Source organism: Montipora foliosa, chromosome 13, assembly GCF_036669935.1.
Source record: "Montipora foliosa isolate CH-2021 chromosome 13, ASM3666993v2, whole genome shotgun sequence".
Taxonomy (NCBI): domain Eukaryota; kingdom Metazoa; phylum Cnidaria; class Anthozoa; order Scleractinia; family Acroporidae; genus Montipora; species Montipora foliosa.
In genome coordinates this window covers 25,646,420-25,661,855 of record NC_090881.1, presented here as the reverse complement: position 1 = coordinate 25,661,855, position 15,436 = coordinate 25,646,420, and the positions used below count along the sequence as shown (strand labels likewise).

At 39.5% G+C, this 15,436-nt stretch overlaps 1 long non-coding RNA gene across 1 annotated transcript; it reads right to left on the bottom strand.

Annotated features, from left to right (window-relative positions):
- Window positions 1-3,816: 3,816 nt before the first annotated feature.
- LOC137982113 (uncharacterized) lies at window positions 3,817-4,844 on the bottom strand. Its single transcript, XR_011118609.1, has 3 exons — window positions 4,747-4,844; window positions 4,548-4,641; window positions 3,817-3,984 (listed from the first exon to the last, which is right to left on the bottom strand). It is a non-coding gene; the product is annotated as an uncharacterized lncRNA (long non-coding RNA).
- Window positions 4,845-15,436: the final 10,592 nt, after the last annotated feature.

Below are 15,436 nucleotides of genomic sequence, written 5' to 3'. Positions count from 1 at the left end.
ACTATTTTTCATGTAGTTTGTTCTCGGAAACGGAACAACAAGTTTATTTGCCGAATCCCTCAGAGCATAGTTTGATACATTACGCGTTACAAATTTAGACGTGAGATATTCGGGAACCAGACCATTTAAAGACTTGAAAACCATTAAAGCTTTCTGAATTTGACATTGAGAATTTAAGTCTTTCCAGCTGAGTTTGTCAAACAAGGAATTAATATCAGCGTCATAGCTCGATGAAGTTATCACTCGTGCAGCACGGTTCTGTAGTTTTTGTAGCTTGTTAGATAATGTTTTACCACAATTACCCCAGACTAGGCTGCAGTAATCAAAATGGGGTTGAACTAGTGAGTTGTATATACTGAGTAAAGTTGATTGATTCACAAATGGCTTAACTCGTTTAATGGCTCCAATTGCGGAAGCAATCTTTTTACACAGTTTATCAACGTGGAGATACCATGTTAGATTTTCGTCAACATATATTCCAAGTGATTTCACTGAGGAAACTTTTTCAATTGGAACATTATCAATGGAGAGTTCAAGAGTATCAGATAGAGTGCTTAATCTTTGCCTGGATCCGATCAACATAAATTCAGTCTTTGTAGCGTTCAAAGTAAGTTTGTTAGACACAAGCCATTTGCTTAGCTTTTCAAGGTCATGAGATATACTAGACTGAATCAGATGTAAATCAGAGCCAGCATAAGTAATATGTGTATCATCAGCATACATTCTAGGAACGCTGAACGATAGACAGTTAGGCAAATCATTAATATAAATTGGAAATAAAAGAGGGCCAAGGATCGTTCCCTGCGGCACACCGCATTTAAGAGTGGTAAAATCAGAGAGACAACCGTTAACGGAGCACCGTTGTGTGCGATTCGTCAAATATGATTTAAACCAATCAAGCGATTTCCCTTGCATTCCGTACTGATTCATTTTAGTTAATAGTATCTCATGATCAACAGTGTCGAAGGCCTTTTTTAAGTCGAGGAACACTACGGCATTTACGTAGCCACGATCGATATTAAACGCCCAACTGTCAGTGGCTTCAAGAAGAGCACTAACAGTAGAGTGCAAAGACCGGAAACCGGATTGTTGTTTAGAGATGATTCCCTCGTTACTTAAGAAGTTGTATAACTGATCGTACACAATCCTCTCAAACACTTTGGCGACAACTGAAATGACAGAGATAGGTCGGTAGTTGTTCAAATCAAGTGACTCGCCCTGTTTGAACAACGGAATCACTCTGGCACATTTCCAATCGTCAGGAAATATGCCAGACATCAAAGATTTATTAAACAGGTCACATAACGGACCTGAAATAATATCAGCACACTCACGAATTAACTTAGCAGAGATATTGTCTAACCCAGTAGAATTAGTTTTCGACAATCGATTTAGATGAGTAAAAACAATACTACTAGTAGTTGGACGAAAAGAGAATTTGTTGAAGTTTTCAGGAAAATTGTTTACTAGTAGTTGGACGAAAAGAGAATTTGTTGAAGTTTTCAGGAAAATTGTTTAAATAAGTAGACACTTCGTCCGAAGTAGAAGGTATTTCGCGGGCTAGTCTGGGCCCAATAGTTGAAAAATGTTCGTTAAAGGTATTGGAAATCTCGTTAGAATTACAGATAGATATATCATTTACTTTGACTTCCTTTACCAGCTGGTTGTTCTGACGACGGGACATGAGGTGATTAATAGTTTTCCAAGTCCTTCGAGAGTTCCCTTCGGATTGAATAAGACTATTATGATAATAGGATGCCTTAGTGGTTTTTACATTATTGTTGATTTTATTTCGTAATTTTCTGTAATTAGCCCAGTCATGAGGATTCTTTGTTTTTATCGCCTTCTTTTTAGCAGCATCACGACAGCGCATATCATTCTTCAAGACTGAATTAATCCAGAGTGAGTTATTCAATTTAGCACGTCTAGTTCGAATTGGAGCATGACAATTGACAAAGCGCAAAAATTTTGGATCTTCAGATTCATCGAAAGACCAGTCTTGTTGAGAGATTTCATTTCGAAAATTATCTCGATTAAAATTTCTAAAATTTCTATAAGAGATGTAAGAGTGTCCTTTAGATGATAAATCAGAAGAAAGTTTACGATAAACATAGACGAGGCTATGATCGCTGATGCCAATATGGGAGACACCGGAACAGCTTACCTTATCTGCATGATTAGTAAAAATCAAATCGATTAATGTAGATGAGGATTCAGTAACACGAGGATTCAGTAACTACTGTAAAGTAGGCTTCGAATCTGTTACCACTGTTGCGGACAGTTAATTGTTCCTTCTTGCATGGAAATTAGTTTTGTTTTGGTCATATTCTTTTTACTCAGGTTACACAACCTCATAGTGAGCACAATCAGTTAAGTGTCTTAAGAGTTTTCTTGTTATCCCCCTTGGGACCAATTAGTACAAGTATCGAAAATTTTGTTACATCGTTTTTTCATCCTGTTAAACCTAGTGTATGTTATGTAGCTACACGAGTACCCCCTTTTCCTGTCTTCTTGCACACACTTGGTAAGCCTTGTCATTTGTTAAATATTATCTTTTGGTTTAAGTTTTACGTAGTTAAACCTGTTAACTCATACTACTGTATTTCTTTCTTTCTCGTAACCAATCTCGCATTCCTCCCGGTTGGTTCTTAATAGTAGAGGCGTGTGTTCGGAATAAAGCAGAGTTGTTTCTTTTTCTTTCCGAGTGTATTTGTCCTTTACAACCACTTTAACACGATCAAAATACTTTTACATAACCGCTAGTCGTGTACAGTCTTCCCTTGCAGACATTACGCGAGAGAGGGAATTATTATTCCATTCTCGCCACCAGAGCTTCGGGTCGACCCAAGGCTCTGGGAAACTCTATTTAGGAGAACATGCGCCGTAAGGTTCTTATAGCCAAAAATTGGCTATTTAAACCTTACTGCGCCTGCTCACTCCTCGTGCTAACATGAAGGCATCAATAACCCATTTCCGAGTTGCTGCATGCCTCAGTTTCAAAGCGAGTCCTGGTGCACAACCATTCAAATGGAAATGAGTTGCGTATTTTTATGCAAATCAAACTCATTTCCCTTACAATAGTTGAGCACCAAGATTCACATCGAAACCGAGACAAACAGCAACTCGGAAATGGCCCATTCAATTGGGGTTTTCCCGTGCATGCTCAGTTAGTGACTCCCTTATGTGTGGTTTTCATTCTCGTTACCTGAGCCTCGGATCGACCCAAGGCTCTGGGAAACTCTATGTCGGAGAACATGCGCCGTAGGGTTCTTATTGCCAAAAATTGGCTATTTGAACCTTACGGCGCCTGCTCACTCCTCGTGCTAACATGAATGCACCAATTAGAGACGCTTTTGATTGTTCTTCACGAAAACCAATGAGAAGACACTTTGTTTCAGGGTTCCCCAGAGCTCTCCTCTCCCTCAGTCAAGCCCAGCGAACGGAAAAGGAAAGAGACCTCTGCTAGCAGGGTAAAAGAAGTACCAATGGTCAAGTCTATTTTTCTGTGCAGAGAGAATTCGCGTGTCGTTAACCCTTTTAGTTACAAAATTTGAATGTTAATTCTCCTTCCTGACTGCCATACATTACTTTTAATGTCATTTATGGGAATTTGATGATATGACTTGACAAAAAAAACCCCAGGTGATAAATTTTCTTATTCTTGTCGCCAGTCTACTTTATATCAATCAGTATTGGGAGTAAAAGGGTGAACTTGATTTTCCTCCCAGAGGCCTTCTCAGTTTCATCGGTGGTTGAAAAATTTGAAAGCCAACCATTATGATACCGAAGAACAGCGTATACACTGTTACCAGTGTTGATTGTTTGTGCTTGGAATCAGAGCTGAAACCTACCGTGTGCCCTGCTTTCTTGTTCGCTTGAACTATTTCGAATATCAATCACTTTAATTTTCTTCTTTTGCGACTCACCCCCAGTTTCCTGAGAGGCGGTCCTTTTGCGATCGTTGTCAGTTGGATGAACTTCGTTCTGCCGAACAAAAAAATTGAAAGAAGGAAAAATTAAATTAGACTACTACAAGTATTAGCGCAGCTCAGCGGGAACATCTTTGACATTCGACATCCATGTTATGGTTAATTGCCACTTGCCAAAACAAGGTACCCGCTGACCATTATCATGTGACCATATCGCGGACTCAAATTTAAAGCTCATCGAGGTCAGCTGTTTTTTTTTTAAGTTGACCAGGTGCCGGTTTTTGATTTTTTTGGGTTCGATTCCCAGACTCGGCGTCGTTTGTTGCTTCTCTACTCTGCTTTTCCCCTCTCCTCAAAAACCAAAATTTGATTTGATTTGCGTTAATTTGTTGATTTCAGTTTACAGTGTTCCTCTATTGCTGCTCTACTTAAATTGAGTTCCTTTCCTTTCCTTTCGCAATGTACGTTGTGGCTGGATTTTTTTCAGTTCGATTTATGCACGACTGTTATAATCTGAACCGACAAAGTCTCGTCCAAATAACATCGCTTGTTTACGAAAGGGAAAATTGCGACGACGCCACAAAGCTTGCAAAACAACAAAACTCCTTGATATCAAACCTCCTGAGTCCATCCAGTTTCCTCAGGATCATCAATCTCGGGTGCTACAGGAAGGTAATAAATAGAGTCTGGATCTTCATCATTCTCTTCGTCACTACAGCAATCAAAGGAACAATGAGAGGTATTAGGAAATCCGACACGACTTCGTATTCTTCTAAAAACATTACCTTCAAGACTGCGGGCGAAATTAGTCCTGTACCTGCTACACAGAGCTGGAATCCTTTCTACCGTGCAAACATCAACTTCATCTTCTTCCCCTGCTTCTGTCTCAGACGGTACCTCGGCTTCTTCATCTTCCGGTCTTCCTAACAGCTGTATTTGCACTTGTCCCTGTTTGTATTCTGAACTCTGTTACCACCTTCGTTAAAATAAGAAACAATATATGAAGTCTACATCTTAAGGTGGCTAAAACCAGTTTCAATAATTTGGAGGGAATGTCTTATTAAAAGGATTCCCTCTACACCACAGTTTCAAGTAACTGCAATGTTAATGGTACCAAACTAAACACCAATAATTGCTGAACAAGATTCGCTCATTAATGCATCAGTCAATTCCAGCAGTGTCCATCCCCCCCGGGCTAACCACCGGGCATTAGCATTTTTTTAAAAAAAATGGGCAAATTCCCCGGGGTAGGGACACATAAGCTGTCTAAATGCCCCGGGGAGAAGACGAAGAAAGAGGGCAAATGCCCCGCCCCCGGGATCGTCACCTGGCAACACTTCTGCAGTTTTTTTGTTTAATCAGTGAATAAAACGGTCAACTGTTCAGTATTTTTATGCAACGGTATTAAGCTCGCAAGATTTGTCTTGAAGATCGCATCATTTGAATTCGCAAACCTTCTGTATTTTAACTCCACTTTCATGAATTTAAAAATTGCTAGGCTGGTTTTGAATGCGAAATGCGAAGTAGTCGTGTTTACGCAGTCTTCACGTCAGTGATTGTTTGTGATATTAGTTCACCTTGTCGCTTTTATATATTCATATGCTTACAAATATAAATGAAGAAATACCTAAAATTGAGAAAACATACGTTTAAAAACATCCACAAGTTTTTCGAGTCCGTGACGGACAAGCCAGTCTTTAACGAAGGCCTCGTCTTTTCCGATAAACTCTTCCATGTTAATTCGAAAACACGTGTGTCAAATGCCCGGGGGTCGCCCCGGGGTAGGCTAATGCCCAGCCCCCGGGCCGCGATAAAATTGCGAATGCCCCACCCCCGCGACTGACAACTTGAGCAAATGCCCTGCAGTTGCCCGGGGGGGGGAGGGGGGATGGGCACCGCTGGAATTGATTGATGCATAAGGGTCCACAGACGGATTTTTCCCACGTTACTAAGGAAGTGAAATGTTACTTCCTGGTGACTGACGTCATCATATCATGAGCTGACCAGAAAACCCACTCACAAGCAAAAATTACCGCACAAACTGTTGTATCCATCGAAGGTTTTTCCTCGCCCTTCCTCACGCTCGTTCTCAGATCAACTGCGCATGCGTACACAAACTGACTTCCGATTTGAGAAAAAGCTAAATTTCCGGCGGTCTTTAAATTTAATTAATTTTTTTGTATATGGCACGTTTCACCCCCAAATACAAAATATAGCTAAGCATTGATTTTTTCAAATCATCTTTTTTGAAAATGTTATGGGTATTTCAGTATCGTTTATCTCTTTAAAAAGAACATTTTTCAAAATGAAAAGAAAACCATGCTTGGCTGGATACAAAAACGAATACAAATTATGAAACCACTGATTAAACACCGAAATTGTGTAGCACGTAGACAAATTTAGAGTTCTCTTTTGTTGGTCACGTGACCATGGGCTTGGCATGATGATGTCATATTTAGGGTCATTGGTTTACAAAAGTTGGAAACTGACCAAAATAATGCCAAATTCTCTCAAATTACTTAACCATTACATTCTTAGCAACGCACCCCAAAAAATACGTCAATGGGCCTTTAAAGTAAAGTAATAGGCTACCATGGCAAAAGAGAGCCCCCTAAAAACACTCCTTATTTTGTCTTTAAACACTTATAAGACTCTTATAAGTGATCCCCATTTTTATTGCTGGAAAGTGATGAGCAGGCTAAGGTAAAACTCTCTGCAAAGTTAGAAAAATACTGTGGAGCGGATCCACAGCCACCTTAACATTTTTTGATTGTGAAGGTGGGTACGAATCTGCCCGAGATATTTTTTAATTTGCATAAGGTTTTATCTTAGCGTGCTTATCACTTTTTAGCAAAAACTTGTGGGGCTCACTGTATGTCTTTCCGTTTCCAGGCCCTTTCTCACGATTTTAGCGTGGTTTACAGGATGGAATGCAGGGTAAAGTGTCATCCGGTTGGTTTTAAATCGGTTCCAGGTTACCTTTATGCCACGATCATTCCATCCGGATTTTTTTGGCTAAATGGTAACCACATATTGTTGTCTTTAGGCAATTTGGCTTGTTTAAGATGGTATTCGATTCTTTGTGAGTGGTTGTTGATGTTTTTGAGGTGGTTGTAGGTGGTTGTTGATATTTTTGAGGTGGTTGTAGGTGGTTGTAGATGGTTGCAGATTTTATTGAGGTGGTTGTAGATGGTTGTAGGTGGTTGTAGGTGGTTTTAGGTCGTTCCATGTTTTAGTAACTACGCGATTGTGATCTTTGTGTTGAATTTGCACATTTCTTGTCAAACTTCATGACACTTGAAAGAAAAAGAAAACTAACAAAAACAAAACCTTGTACCTTGCCATCGTTTGACACAGATGCTTCACTGTTTCGCAAGTAAAAACGCCCGCTGAATCCGATGACACTTTCGATTTTGCGCTTTACTTTTGCAGCCAAAAGTACAGTAACAAAATTGAACGTAACAAAAATCTCCCAAAATGTTTGTCGCTGATCGTAACTTTTTATATTCGTGGTTGAAAATTAATGTTGTTTTCATGTCGTAAAATTTGTTGCTGATGACAAAATATTTTATTCTCGATCGATCATCCTGAAAACTTCCTTCTGCTGTTCCTAAAAACTTTGTATCAATATTTATTCACTTTTGCTTCAATATTTGTTTTGCACAAAGCAAGCTAACAAAATCTGTACCTTGCTTAGTTCGCATTTTTGGGCGTTAAAATAGAATTTTCGGTCCTTTGCTTCTGTTACGGAGTGGTATATTTCTCAGGTCACCCATCCAGATACTAACGCCGCCGGACAGTGAGAACTTCAATGAACTTTTGTATTACAAAGATGTCAGATGCTCAGAGTGCACGCTTAAACTTGTGGTGAAAAGAAGTTGTGAGGGAACTTGGAAATGATCAACATGTCAGCGTAGAAGCCAATGTCTCTCGATTCCCTTTTATTTTCTTCAATCTTTCTGGGTTTGGTACTTCGCGAGTAACCACGTGTCTTCTCAGGGGCCTATTTACCTAAGACTTTTACCATGACACAACAATGATATACAATACCAAAACAATATCGTGTACTATTAAAAGTAAAGTAGTCTGCTTACGAGCCAGAAGGCCCAATCAAGCCGGGATGTATCTCCAGTTTCATTAGCATGAAGAGACCAGGAGTATTCGCTACTCCCCCCTGGTTGAGATGCTAGTCCATCGCAGGGTTACCCCCAGCAATTCGCCGGTACCCATTTATACACCTGGGTGGAGAGAGAGGCACCGTGAGAGTAAAGTGTCTTGCTCAAGAACACAACACAATGTCCGCAGCCAGGACCTGAACCCGGACCACTCCATCCGGAGTCGGGCACTCCAACCATGAGGCCACCTCGCCTCCTATCGTGGACTATTAGAGCTACATATTGAACTTGAATATCCTGGAAGCCAAAACGCATCTCAGTTGAAAATAGGCCACTTCGGAAAATACCGTAATACTCTTTTTTGTCCCCCCAAATTTTGCATGAGCATTGTTTTTGTTTTCTCTTGAGACCATTGTAAGTCCCAAGAGAAACTGGAAACAATGCTTATCCAAAATTTGCTGGACATACAAAGATTATGATGGTATTTTCCAAAGTGGTCTATATGGAATAAAGTGCTGAGTTACTGCACTACCACACGTACGCGATACGTGCTTATTTTTTCTAAAGATGACACGGTCTTTTTCTTTCTGATGTTTCGTCGTATCAACGTGTGGGCCAAAGGGGCTCTGCTGTTATGACTTCTGGGTGACCTCTTAAATGGTGTTAATGAAACCCGACTTGAAAAAAATTGACTGGTACGCTGCAGTTCAATACCACCCAACTCAGTCCGTTCTGTTTTTGAGTAACACGTACCACAGGCAACCCAGTGTACGCTCATCGAGCGTCTAATTTTATTTTTTTCGTTTTTTGTTTCCGTGTCGGTAAAAGTCTTGCCTGTCACTCCCCTGCTAAGTAGTGTCTTTGTGCATAGAATCTTCTGCGCGTATTTTCTTAGGATCGAGAGGGTAGTGGGAAATGCGTAGATTTCTCTGGTGGACACAGTAGAATGATTAACTTAACCGACAATGGCGTCGAAAAGTCATGTAACGCGAATGGCGTTTTAGTGGATCTTTAAACAAAATATACCCTTATGGAGCTCAATAATGGAAAGTCAATTGGATACTGAACAAGACAGGCGCTGAAAAAAAATCTGGAATCTTAAAAGGGACGAGTAATGGACTTCGACAACAATCTGTCGCCCGTCGAGCCGTAATCAAAGTGAGCTGTAGTTCTAATATTATACAAGTGTGGTGTTTTGTACAACACTGAAATCAAGTGGAAAATTCTCTAGTAACTTATTGGTTTAACAAAGACAGAGACTTGGATCTGTGATCTGTTGTTTGTACTCAATTATGCACAGTCTTCTGGTAACAATTGGAAATTTCATTAATTCTTGTTGGTCAAAAATTATTTGAAAGTAAGCTTGTTGCCCATTTTTGCTTGACACGGAGTGTAATTTGACCCGGTTGAGTTTCTTGTCTTCACGCACGTAATGAAATAGGGTTGTATGCCTCTTATAACAAATATGTTGCTTGTTTCAAAAAATATTTCGCTGGAAAAGGTGGGCTTTACGAATTCATCATGTTGTGTAATATGCGAGCTTAGCTGGATAGTTTTTATGGCAATAGTAAAGCATTTTCGTGTCAAAATAAGGTAAGCGTCTTTCTGTTGTGTTAACTTAATTAAATAAAAATATACCATGCGGCGTAAACTTGATTTCCACTCTCAAAATTACCTCCAGAACCTACTTTTTGCATAGAAAAAGCTTCTTGATCGCCCGAACTTCCCCTAGTATGCATAATATCCACTTGGCCTTTTGACATCCCATTGAAAAAAACTCGTAAAATATTCGCGGATCGGTCGATTTCTCTGAAATTTGAAAGGATGATTGCTAACGAATAGAGAAAGATTTTCACAATAACTAAAAATCCCTGTGTTAAGCATTAGAATTCGACGAAGAGGTACATGCGACTAAATTTGTTGCGTGCGTTGCTATTTTTGTGATTTGATTGTTGTGAAAATATTAAATTATAAAAAAATATCTACGGATAGAGTGTTAAAAAATCTTTATTTTTAGCGGTTATTTGAACATAAAAGATGCAACACTTGACGAGAAATAGTATTTTTGCTAATACAATGTATTTGAAAGAAGAAAAATTTCGCGGGAATCGCGGTGAATTTGCATAAGTGCGTTGAAATGTGATACGCGAGGAGACAGGAATTTTATTTCTCTGACAAATGATTTTGTCATTGTAGTGTAAGATAAAATTTATTTGGGAAGCCAACAATATTTCTTTAACTTCCTGGTTAATCCAATTTATTGCTACGACTCGCTAGTGTGAAGATTGTTTACATGAAACAAACGCTTTTTGCGAATTTTGAGTGTCATGAAATTACATCATTTGCGTGACAATATATCCCTTTACTCTAACACAAAAACATTGAGATAGTAACAAACTTCATATTTACTTAACCATTTCTTCTGCTTTTGTGCTTGTCAGCATTGTGATTTGCGATAATTCGCAAGTCTGTTTTTGTATCTCATGCATGTTTAGATTTTCAATTGCATGGCCACTCAACCTCTTGATTGTGTAAATAGTTCACCCCGAAGTCAAAATAGATACGTTTCTCAGGAACCCGACAAAGAAGGCTTCCTGACCCGACAGATGAAATCTAAATATTCAGTTAAATATTACAACAAAATTAAAACACCAACGACGGAAGTTTCTTGGCTAAAAAGTACGTTGTTTTACTCTGAAAACGACAAACGATTAACATTCTTTCCCGTAGTTCATTCAGTTGACACAAGGTGATCACGTTGTATCACGTTGTGATACCTTTATGGTTGCCTAGCACGAGATCAATTTCTTCCTTTTGACAAAACTTCCGTTTATTCAGAAATTTTCGTGTTTTTAGGATCGATTGTCATTAATCTTTCGATGAGCATTCGATTCAGAGTTAAATAGGCGCCTATGGACCCGTCGCGGAACGGATAAAAGTTCACTGTTTCTTTGTAAAAACTGTTGGAACCGTTCCAGTTTTTGTCGGGCGCGTGCCATTTTTCCTCTGTCGTGTGTACGCCCCTTTAGTGTGTGCAATAAACGTTTGCTTGGTGCAACTGCAAGACATGCTGGAAAACGTCCGTCAGAGCAATTTGCAGTTAGTTTTTCGTAGACTATTTATTTAAAGAAGAAACGAGTGAATTTTACTCAAGAGCGTGTTTTGTTATCTTTAAGCTGAATTTATTACCAAAGCTTAAAAAACTAAAAGACCTCAAAATGGGACAGGACATTACAAAATAATTAAACGTGTGAGCCAAAGGGCCTCTGCTGGCGCGACATGTGGGTGACCCCTCAAATGGTCTTAATGACGCCCCACTTGAAAAAAATTAACTGGAACGCTGCAGTTCAATACCACCCAATTCAGTGACTTCTTTTTTTGTGTAATGCGTACCACAAGCAACCCAGTGTAAGCGTTTTGGAGCTTCTAGTTGCACATGCTTTGTGACACCGATTGTGTGCACGCAATTGAAATAGGAAGGGTTTTGTGCCTCTCACAGCAAGGGGACAGCAATTGTTAGAGTTATTTTCATAGAGTTATGTCGTAGAGTTAGAGTTAAGTTTCCAAAATCCTGAATTCATGATTTGGATTACCAAAATTCTGAATTCACTATTTTGGACTGCCAAAATCCTGAATTCAAGATTTTGGACTGCCAAACTCCTGAATTCAGGTCTGTTGGAAGCGTGCTTGAGTTTCAACAAAATGAGCCCCAAAATCGGCAAAAAATTGTGACGCTGATGAATAATAAAGTAACTACTATTCCCAAAACGGGTTAATTACCTGGTGATAAATAACCTCGTCTTGGAGAGTAAATTTTTGACTTTGCCGAAACAATGGTCAACCTCAAGAGTTGGGCGATTGTGATCTTTGTGTTGAATTCGCACATTTCTTGTCAAACTTTATAGCACTTGAAAGAAAAGAAAACTAACAAAAAAAAAATCCGGTATCTTGCCATCATTTGACACAGATGCTTCACTGTTTCGCGAGTAAACACGCCGCGGTAACTTGATCACGGCGCCCGCTAAATTCGATGTAACTTTCGATTTTGCTATTTACTCGGTGCAGCCAAAAGTACAATAACAAAATTCAACTTAGCAAAAATCTCCCAAAATGTTTTTCGCTGATGGTAACTTTTTATATTCGTGGTTCAAAATTAATGTTGTTTTCACGTCGTAAATTTTGTTACTGATGGCAAAATATTTTATTCTCGATCGACCGTCCTAAAAACGTCCTTCTGCTCTTCCTAAAAACTGTGTATCAATATTAATTTACTTTTGCATCAATATTTGTTTTGCATAAAGCAAGCTCATTAAGTCTGTACCCGGCTTGGTTCGCATTTGATAGCGTTAAAATAGAATTTTCAGTGTTATGCTTCTGTTACAGAGTGGTATGTTTTTTAGGTAGCCCATCCAGATACTAACCCGGCCGGACGCACACATGGTTCATATGGGATAGAAATCGAGCACTTCACATTACACTCTATTCAGTTAACTCTGGTTAAAAATATAAGTGCTACACGGCCAACCTTTGTATAAACGTAACCTTTCCTTGTCAAAAACAACTGTTTAACTTCGTAAGAAACACTTGAAAGTACTGGTGAAATGATACTGATGATGAACAATTTCACAATTTCTCTGAACGTTGAAATTATCGTTTACTGTTAGACCTACATATTACGCAAAGACAACTTGAATCTCCTGGAAGACAAAACGCAGCTCAGTTGACAATATGGAATAAAGCGCTGTGTTACTTCAGTACCACACGTAAGCAATGCGTGTCTATTTTTTCTAAAGATGACAGGAATTTCTTCTTTCTGACAAATGATTAATAGGCCGGTAGCCAGGTTTTTAACCTCAGAAAAGGATTTGTTTCGTCGTATGAACGTGTGAACCAAAGGGCCTCTGCTGGTACGACTTCTGGGAGACCCCTTAAATGGTCTTAATAACCCCCGACTTGAAAAAAATTGCCTGGAACGCTGCAGTTTAAGACGAAATCTGATAGAAAATCGAGCAATTTCAGTTTTCAGAGGACAAAAATCTGGTACCAGAATAATTTTAAGTATTTCACAGTCCTTTTTACATTTCCTGAAAGCTAAAGATATAAATATTTACCTGAAATAACACCGAAAACAATTTCCCATGGGAACGAGAAAAATTAATTTTCAACGTTCAGAGAAATTGTGAAATTGTTCATCATCAGTTTCATTTCACCAGTACTTTCAAGTGTTTCTTACGAAGTTAAACAGTTGTTTTTGACGTTTGGTGTTGCTAGAAATGATCTTTTTTCAGAAGATATTTAAAACAGTCGTACAGAAGTTTGCAATAAGATGTTTATAATCTTGGTACTAGGTTTTTGTCCACTTGTTACTCGAGCTTCTGGTGGATTCCGTCTTAATACCACCCAACTCAGTCCCTTCGTACCCACAGGCAACCCAGTGTACGCTCATGAAGCGTCTAGTTTATTTTTTTCACTCAAGAATCTCAAGGTTTAATACGTTTGTCAGTTTGATAGCATCGCGATTTTTCCGCGAAAATTTTTTGGCCTGGATAAATCACACTATTTTTCCCGGAAAATTATTTAACGGTAATTTCGTGACCTTTCTGATGTTAGTTGGTCTTGGTTTTAGTTAGCTACCAAAATTTCAAATTCAAGTTCTTTTACCATCTCAGTAACTTTCAGTCTACAAAGAATTTTCATCTAAAATGAAGTTTGCTTCTACGCGTCAGGGATTTATATTTTAAATTTCTGCAAAATTTCGGCATTGATTAAACATCTCGATCTTGACATGCCAAAAATACGCATATCCCGTCTATTGGCACATGTCAAAGTATAAAGTTACCTTGCCTAAAAACTCATTCTGATGTCGTTTTACTTCAACTAGTTATCAAAATAAGTTTGTTTGCGCATCTCAGCAACTTTCAATATGCCAGCCCGCGAAATTTACCTCTACCTATGAGAAATTTACATTCAGCAAAACAAAACGAATGGTCAATTGATATATGCACATCGCGTCGGCAAGTTTCGGAGAGAAAGTTGCCTTTGATGACAACTGATGAGATTTCTACAAATGTTTCGAAATTCGAAAATATCAGACTTCTTACTGGAATATCAACATGAACGCTCATTGGAGAGGTTTTATGGGCATTTTGACTCCAAAGGCTGCTTTTTCCGCGCAATTCCTACCGGCTTCCCCAACAGGTTTGCCAATCAAATTATCATGCGATTGTCGAAATTTTGCCGTCAATTCTCTAAAATTTCTCTTTTCATAAGGAAAATTACGAAAGAAAAAGGCAACAAGTAGGCCGCAAACAGAATAACTGTAAAATGGACATCAATTGTTCAAAATGAATAAAGACCTCATTAGTTTAGTGATTCACGCACGCGATCTTACACTCACTCACTCACTCACTCAGACAGACAACCCCGATGACATTGTGCATTACGGGCTAGCCCGTAAGCACAAAAATTACCCTGCAGAGCGATCGTATTTCGAAAGCGATTTAAGGGCCCGCCCACACTAATCCGTTTCCGAAAACCTCCGTTTTTATATGACCGTCCACACTAAAATGATCGAAAACGGGCGTTTTCAAAAACGGAGGTCCACGAAAACGGAGGTTTTCGAATGCGCTTTGAAAGTGGAGAAATTTGAAAACGGAGGTCTATCGTTCTAGTGTGGACGGCGAAAACGGAGATTTTCGAATACGCTTGACGTCTAATCGTGAGCATGCCTCACTTTTGGCGCCAAAACGTACTGATAGTTTTGCTGTCGCTATTGAAGCACGTGCACTAGGACAAAGAAATCGTCCGAGCGTAGCCTGGTAACAAAAACGCATCTTGAGATCTCCGTTTTCAGTCGCTAGAGTGGACGCAGATCTTTTTATCCGTTTTCAGGGACCCGGAGGTTTTCGAAAACGTATTAGTGTGGACGGGTCCAATGCCTCGCTTATCTTGGACGAGGAAAATGAAAGAGCGCTGGGGCGAGCTAAAAATTCGATGATGGGTTAAAAAAAAAAGCAAGATGGGAGGCTGGAGGGGAGGAGAAAAATACGCCGTTTTTTCGTCCCCGGTCCTAACTGCCTCTCGTCCACTTGCCCAAATTCTCTCCTCGTTGCGCTTCCAATATGGACACCTTTCCACTAAACTTCGGCGAAAACCACTTAAAGCGAGCGTTAATGCCTGATCTGCGTACGATTAAGGTTTGGAGTAGCTTGTACTAGGTAAAATCCACGAGCCACGATTCCCAACCTCGTTCCCAGGACCTCTCCCTTGGCTTCTATCCCGGCTACGTAGCATTATCGATCGAGGTAGCGGAAAACTGTGGCTTTTGCACTGTGATTTCTCTCTTATTATCCAAGCTACGTGTTCCGGCACTGTCACTGACCACACCTACAC